The following is a 7,282-nucleotide window of genomic DNA, read 5'->3' as shown; positions in this document are numbered from 1 at the left end:
ACAGATGAAAGAGTTCGCCTTGCACCTGAGCCAAGGGACTTGGTTTCTCAAGACTGCAAAGCCCAGAAAGCAGCGTAACGCCTGGCTACTGCGTCAACACTCTTTTCGAGTTGGCTCAACAGTGCTTGACTCACATCGAGCTGCTACAGGACCTGCAGTGCTGCCTTCAGCACTTTGAGTAATTCAAACCGCCTACCTGCTCTTTGAGTCATCCCGACGCTGACTAGACGCCTCAGCTCACATTACCAAAAGAGGCAAAGGAGTTATACCTATCGGGCTTTGCCTGTTTGACCTTTTATGATTGGGATCACTCTTGGTCTATTAGCAGTGTGGGCTGAGTAGGCACTTTAGACACTGCACATCCCTGTACTCCTGCAGAGCAGTAGACATTTCGTAACATCTGCGAACAATAAAACCCACAGAGGGAAATGTGATTATTCAGGAAATGTTTCCTTTACAGCGACATACCCATAACAGGGTGCCATATGGTTCCATCGCTTTCCAGCCACCTTCTGAATTTGTTACTGGGTCTTGTCATAGCTCAGATTTTTCACTTTCTGTGGCATGTTGGTGCTCTGAGTGCTGCAAGTGTGAGTGCATAGTTATGTGTTGCCAACTGATCATCTGCTTGAGGCCGGTTGTGTCTTATGTTTATGCTACTGCTTTTATCATTACATTTTGCTTTTTTTTTATTTACCATCGTTTTTCTTCTGTCTCTCATAGCTCATTGCCTTATTTACTGCATGAGATTGATGCTTTACAGGGTTGGATATTTTATGATGTAGCTCATATCTGAGTCTTCTGCCGGTAAGATAGCTCAACGGGTTGATCGCTCACTGCTGCAATCTGAGTGTGATCTAAAGGTTGCAGGTTCGAATCCCGGCAGGCCGACTCAGCCTTTCATCCTTTCAAGGTCGATAAATGAGTACTAACTTTGGCTGGGTGGTATTGAATGTAAATATGTTCTCTGGAAAACACTTTGGCGGAAGCGCTATTTAATTAACCCATCATTCTGTAAAGACCTATGTTCTGCCCTTCTCTGTTCTTAGAAAGATGTACATCTCTGGAGTTTCCCCTCTACTGTTCTCCCTACGGATCATTACCTTTCTCTTCCTACTCCTTCATATCTTCGTCTGTCTTTACATAAACACCACGTGTATATTACTTGGGTGTCATCAGCTTTGGGCAGCCTCTTTACCTAGGCCTAGTTTAAAAGGCACAGTCTACCTAGTGGACGCTTTGTGCCTCACACTCCCCTGTTACCGGTCAATATCAATGCACCTCCAGGAATGCAGTTGCTGTAAATGACTTAAAAGCGTCATTTATTTCTTCTACAGCGACATGAACACTGCCTACAGTCTCACTGTACCCTGGCAAACAGAGAACTTTAAACATCTCTGTGAAGAAAAGTGAGGTCCTGCCCCCGTCGCTAGCCAGTAGAAGGGAGGGGCAGTTCCCCCTTTGCCCCTTTGGGTTCAGCGCCCCATGAAGCCATTCTTTCCTCTCATTGGCAACTTCTCCAGCTCGCTCGCCTAATGATGCTTAACTTCTAACTTCGCCGGAAAACCCACTGATGCATTAGATCCCATGTCTACAGCCGGCTGCAGAATGCTTCTTCATGTCCCCACTCCAGTGCCCTGCGGTTCCCGGTAGCCACCTGCACGGCATGTGCACTGGCGGTGCCAGGGCGCACTGCACACAGCATCCAGGGTCGAGGCCACTAACGCACGCAGATCTGGCAGGGCGCATTAAGGTAATCTGCTCTGAAAGCAATTAGTGAGCTAAGCAGCTGCAAGCCCAGTGCCTCTCCCAGGGCCCACCCTTACCAACGAGTGGTAAGTACTTCATTTCCCTTCTGCCTTTTTGCTCTAGGCAATAAATAATTAATAATATTGATATCCTATCAATTGTTCCTTCTGTAATGGTTAACCGTGTGTTAATAATTCAGAAATCCATAGGTGGCCGACATGCACTCCTGTGATATGCAGAATCCCCAGTGCTCTTCAGGAGCCGTCCATCATTAGGCGCAGCAAGTTAAAAGCAGAGTGCTCTTTGTTTTTCCACTCTGCTCCTTGCTATGAGGCTGACCCTTCACCAACCGCACAACACTTTAAATGCAATTGAAAGTTCAAGGGTTTTGAACCAGTGATTCAATTACAATAGCCACAAACTAACCGAAGAGCCTGGCATGCAGAAAGAGTGTGGCTCTTCCCCTGGACGTTTTCCTTTGAAGCGTGAAAGCAAAAACGTTTGACGTTTACGTAAATATTCAAAAATGTGCTACTGCAACCACACAAGCATGTAAAAACTCTCTCTCTCTCATGCATACACTCTCCTCCTCATCCCCCAATCTCCCTCAGATTACCAACAATTTCTGATCAGGTCAGGTGAATGTAACTTGTGGAACCGTTACTGTAAACCAGGCTTGTCCAACCTTTTTGAATGTGGGGCCGAAGCATTAACTTTTTGTCACCAAAAGTCAACAACCTCAGCCAAAGCAGTATATTAGAAAGCGATACTGTGTGACCTTTGACACAATAGCATCACAGGCAGTGATAGCCATGCAGTCCCAAAAATAGCTTTTGGTGTCATGGGCAGTGATCAAAGGTTAGTTGCTTGTGATTTCTTTCAGTGTCTATGTGTTAATATTTTTCTGAAATAGTGGGGGAGACCGAGCGTAGCGAGGGAGCTACAAGGTTCTAGGGAGGATTTGGGGGGGTTACCCACCCAAGAATTATTTTTCAAATATGGGGTTGAAATGGTGCATTTTACAGCCGAAAAGGTGACCAAAAAGCCATAAGTGTACAATCAGTTCTAAAGGGGAACATGAAAATTCCATGTCACCAACAGCAGAAAAGAACATTTTACAACACAACACATTTTAATGATCAATGTGTCCACAGTGTAAGACAGCACTGTCACTGATGTAACACATTGTCATGCTGGTTATACCCAAAATATGCCCCTGTACCAACATGTCTATGCTGGCTGTTCCCAATTTAGGCCAGCATTGTCCTGTACAAAGCATGATTGATGCTGCCTGAGCATGTGCAGTGTGCCCAATACATATGGCAGCTTATCTCTGTAATACACATTACTTCTGTGGTGATGAAAGAAGCATAATTGAATTCAACAGATAAAATGTGGAAAAGCGATCACCTAAAGGTGAACCTAATTGAAGAAACGCAATGTGAGCACAATCTTAAAGTATGCAACCTAGCAGGCCTAGTGCACACTTTACCTTTTCTTTCACCAATAAATCAGGGGGAGAGCGCGAATGCAGTCCCCCACTACCAGAAATAATGCAGTCGTGTATCCTGCATTTGGGAACATAGCAGGGGTCAGCAAATCCGATGTGCAATGAGTAAGCCTCACCCTGGGAGATCTGCCCTTGAGATCATATTCTCCCCTGCCAGCTAAGTATGAGTTGCATGCAAGAGGGCAGGGGTTGGGTCAGTTCTGGGAAGCCCCGCTAAGCAAGGGTGAGAAGACAGGCCCTGACCCAGCCCCAACCCCACACCCCCGGAGGCTCTGAGCATCTGCGGAGCTGCCTGTCCCACGTGTAGGCGGAAGCTCCAGCAGGCAGAGCCCAGAAGAAGAGCAGATTGTAGCGCAGTTCCTTTCTCCCATCAGGCCATGCTCAGCCTGAGATTTGTATAAATAGCAGGATGGCTCGAGCAGGCCTGTTGCAGTCTGCCCACTGGCCTGTCGGCCCCACACAGGCCATGGCCCTCCTGAGCTGAGCTGCTCAGCGCTGGCCCCATTGACACCATCATAATCATTCTGGACCTCAACGCTCCACCACCCCTGAACTTCAGAGTTCTGCTCAATGACAATGCTGAAGCTTTGACATCTTTGCCGTAACCATATGCCGTGTTGTGTCAGCCGAGCCTGCACAGCGCCAAAGGCAAGTATTCCCTTGTCCGGGCCCAGAGGTCACTGAGTCTTCCAGTGCAATCCACTTGGCACAGCCTACTGTTCCCAGCGTTTTCTACCCGCAAATCAGCACCACTGCCAAACAGAACTGCATCATTGGGGCCCATCACTGCTGCTCTCCGACTTGACCCCATGCCAGCGCAAAGGCACCCATGGTTCTGGTCTGATGATGCTGAAAAGCCTGGCTCTGCTGAGATCCGAAAGACAAGAACTAAGGTATTTTGGGAACATAGTACTATTGTTTTTTGTGTTGCAACTGTATCAGCTCACACCTCTCCTGAAGGGTATAGGCTGCCCTCAGACTGCGCTACCAAAAGAGTGAAAATAATTTATACATGTTGGGCTTGCCTGTTTCACTTTTATGATTGGGATCACTGCTGCATGGGTATTAAGCGCGTTATCAAAAACCTATCATATAAGATCATATCATAGATCACAGATCAAGATCATAAGCAACTTCCAGAAACCTTGGCAGGTGGTCCACTGAGGCCCATTTGCAGGTTGCAGTGTATTTTTGGGGCACTACTAGAGTAACATATTGTGCTGTACATGTGGTATTCACCATGCCTTGATACCCCACTGGCCACATCTATAATGTCCAATGTACTTGGTATAATGCATGGACATTTTCATCAATCCGCACTGTGCTTAGAGGGAAACGTAACTGAGCTCCCGCTGTTCTTCTTTGTCTCGAGACGAGGAAAAAAAGCACTGCAAAGGTTAGGTTTCTCAGCTGATAAAGGTTCATCTTCGGTGACATTCGCAATTCAAAAGAACGATTTTGGGGCAGACAGGCTGTGTCGCCACAACCCCTGCTAAACATATGTCCAGAGATGACAAACCTTGAAGGTAACTCTGCACAATGGTCCTCTGAGCAGCGGCCCACGGCTAATCAGGGGTTCAGGAATCCACTGTGCTGCCCACGCCGAGAGGAACTCCTGCACAGCACCTGTCCACATAATCCTTCGCCCGGGCCAGCACTCTCTTCTCCTCACCTCACCACCTCCTCCCATGAATCGGCCTGTTTGTGTGGAGTGTCGTGCACAGCACTAGACTGCACGCAAACACGTTGACGGACCACCGCAAAGCCACAGATATGCATGCAAAGTCAGTTCCATGAATCAAGGAGTTTGCGCCCTGAACAGTGCTCTGAGTCACTTTTCAGCATGCACGAAATTCTATAAATCAGGCCCTTAGTCTTTTATTAGAACTCACAACTGTAAGAGTTTATGAGAATTCAATAAGAAAATGTCTTATACATGTTTATGAATTTCTTTTCATTGTTTTGATTTGGGGATTTGCTTTTGTGGACAGTGACTTTGGACACCATTACTTTGGATTATGATTTTTGGTTTTGCTTTTTTTCATGGACATGCTTCTTTTCTTTTTTGTACATTCCCATTTCTGTTTCTTTATTTTTGAATCTATTTATGTTTCCTTTAATACATATTTTTTTATCGAACTTCAATGTGTAGTATCATCTCATTGGTTTCATGCATATGATGATATGGGTTTTGAGATTCCCTGACACCCATTGGGTGTATGTGAGGGACATGTGTTTGTTTCGAAACATTTCCGAGAAGTTTCACACGCGATCGGGCCTGGGGGAGCGGGTGCGTGTATTCCAGAGGTGCGCGAGAAGTTTCTCACACGCGATTGGACTTGGCGCGTGTATTTCAGGGGTGTGCGAGAAGTTCCACACGCGATTGGCCTGGGCGCGTGTATTTCAGGGGTGCGAGAGAAGTTTCACACGCGATTGGCCTGGGCGCGTGTATTTCAGAGGTGCGCGAGAAGATTCACACGCGATTGGCCTGGGCGTGTGTATTTCAGGGGCTTGCGAGTGTTTTTACACGCGATCGGGCCTGGGGGAGCGGGGTATGTGTATTTCAGGGGCTCGCGGGTGTTTTTACACGCGATCGGGCCTGGGGGAGCGGGGTACGTGTATTTCAGGGGCTCGCGGGTGGTTTTACACGCGATCGGGCCTGGGGGAGCGTGTGCGTGTATTTCAGAGGTGCGCGAGAAGTTTCACACGCGATCGGGCCTGGGCTCGTGTATTTCAGGGGCTCGCAGGTGTTTTTACACGCGATCGGGCCTGGGGGAGCGGGGTACGTGTATTTCAGGGGCTTGCGGATGGTTTCACACGCGATCGGGCCTTTGGGAGCAGGGTACCACTCACCCGTCTGCCTTGCGTGTATAAGAACGCGTAGCCCATAGCGTGTGAACCCCAACGCCTGCAAAACACATGCACCGCACCCCACGAAAAGCAACGCCCGTGTGCGATATGTCACAGACGTGCATACGCGCTAAGGGCCTTTCTTCGAATTACACGCTGACGTGCAGAATTTTCACGTGCCAAATCACTCCGTATCAAGCTGGCCACGCGTACGCACATGGAAGACCACGCTCCTGCCCAGAAGGCCGAACTACTGCCCCCCAGAGCCCCGAGCACGCTCCCACCTGCCATCTGCTGCTGCCTGACTGCCTGCTGCCCACGTGCCCTGCCATTTGCTGCCTGCACATCAGCCAGGGGTGCTGTTGCTGTGACCACCCCTGCTGGAACCGAAGACTCCCGACTGGGATTCCATCGCTCCACAGCCCAGCCCCAGGACCCAGTTGCCCACCCACTCCTGCCTCTGGGGTTGTCATGTCGGGCACTGCAACATCTGGCACCACTGACAACCCCCGGCCAGAGAGGCAGAGGGGCACCAGCTTCAGTGCCACCGAAGTTGGTGTCCTGGTGGAGCAAGTCCTGGGGCAGTATGATGCCCTCTTCGGAAGTTCCCGCGCCGACAAGGAAGGACGGACTCGGATCTGGACTGACATCTTGACTGCCATTAACGCGGAGGAGGTGGCAGTCCCCGACTTCCAACATGTCAAGAAGCGCTGGGAGGACTTCAGGTCCAGGACCCTGAACAAGGCCCTGCGCCTCTTGAAGACAGCGGATGCCAAGGGGCGCCGGGGCCACTTGTCAGAAGATCAGATGAGGGTCCTGGAATGCATATCCCCAGCGCTCCACGTCCAGGTCCTTGAGAGGCAGACCCGTCTGGAGTCGAGCGGTAAGTGTACATGCATCCTGATTGTGAGCTGTGCGTGTGATGATGTTTCAGTAGTGTGCAGGTGCACATCTGTTTGTATGGGGTCGAGTATGGGTGGGGGTGTACAGGGCCGTGGGGCTAACACATGCGAGGGCTGTAATGTGTGAGACATGGATGGTGCTTGTGTGTGTAGGCTTGCATGCCAAATGCAGTTGTGTGGGCACACATGTTTGGATGAATGTGTATGTAAGTAGACATGTCCGTGATGTCACACATGTATGTTGTTTTCAGCTGCATGTATCAGCACTGTG

At 49.2% G+C, this 7,282-nt stretch overlaps 1 non-coding gene across 1 annotated transcript; it reads right to left on the bottom strand.

The window, feature by feature from the left end:
• Positions 1-3,262: 3,262 nt before the first annotated feature.
• Positions 3,263-3,424, bottom strand: LOC138512741 (U1 spliceosomal RNA). The gene has a single exon (XR_011281517.1). It is a non-coding gene; the product is annotated as a U1 spliceosomal RNA (small nuclear RNA).
• Positions 3,425-7,282: the final 3,858 nt, after the last annotated feature.

The sequence above is a fragment of the Ambystoma mexicanum genome, chromosome 6p, assembly GCF_040938575.1.
Source record: "Ambystoma mexicanum isolate Mex_15411 chromosome 6p, UKY_AmexF1_1, whole genome shotgun sequence".
NCBI classification, from domain to species: domain Eukaryota; kingdom Metazoa; phylum Chordata; class Amphibia; order Caudata; family Ambystomatidae; genus Ambystoma; species Ambystoma mexicanum.
The sequence above is the reverse complement of the archived record's forward strand: the minus strand, read 5'-3'. Positions and strand labels throughout refer to the sequence as shown.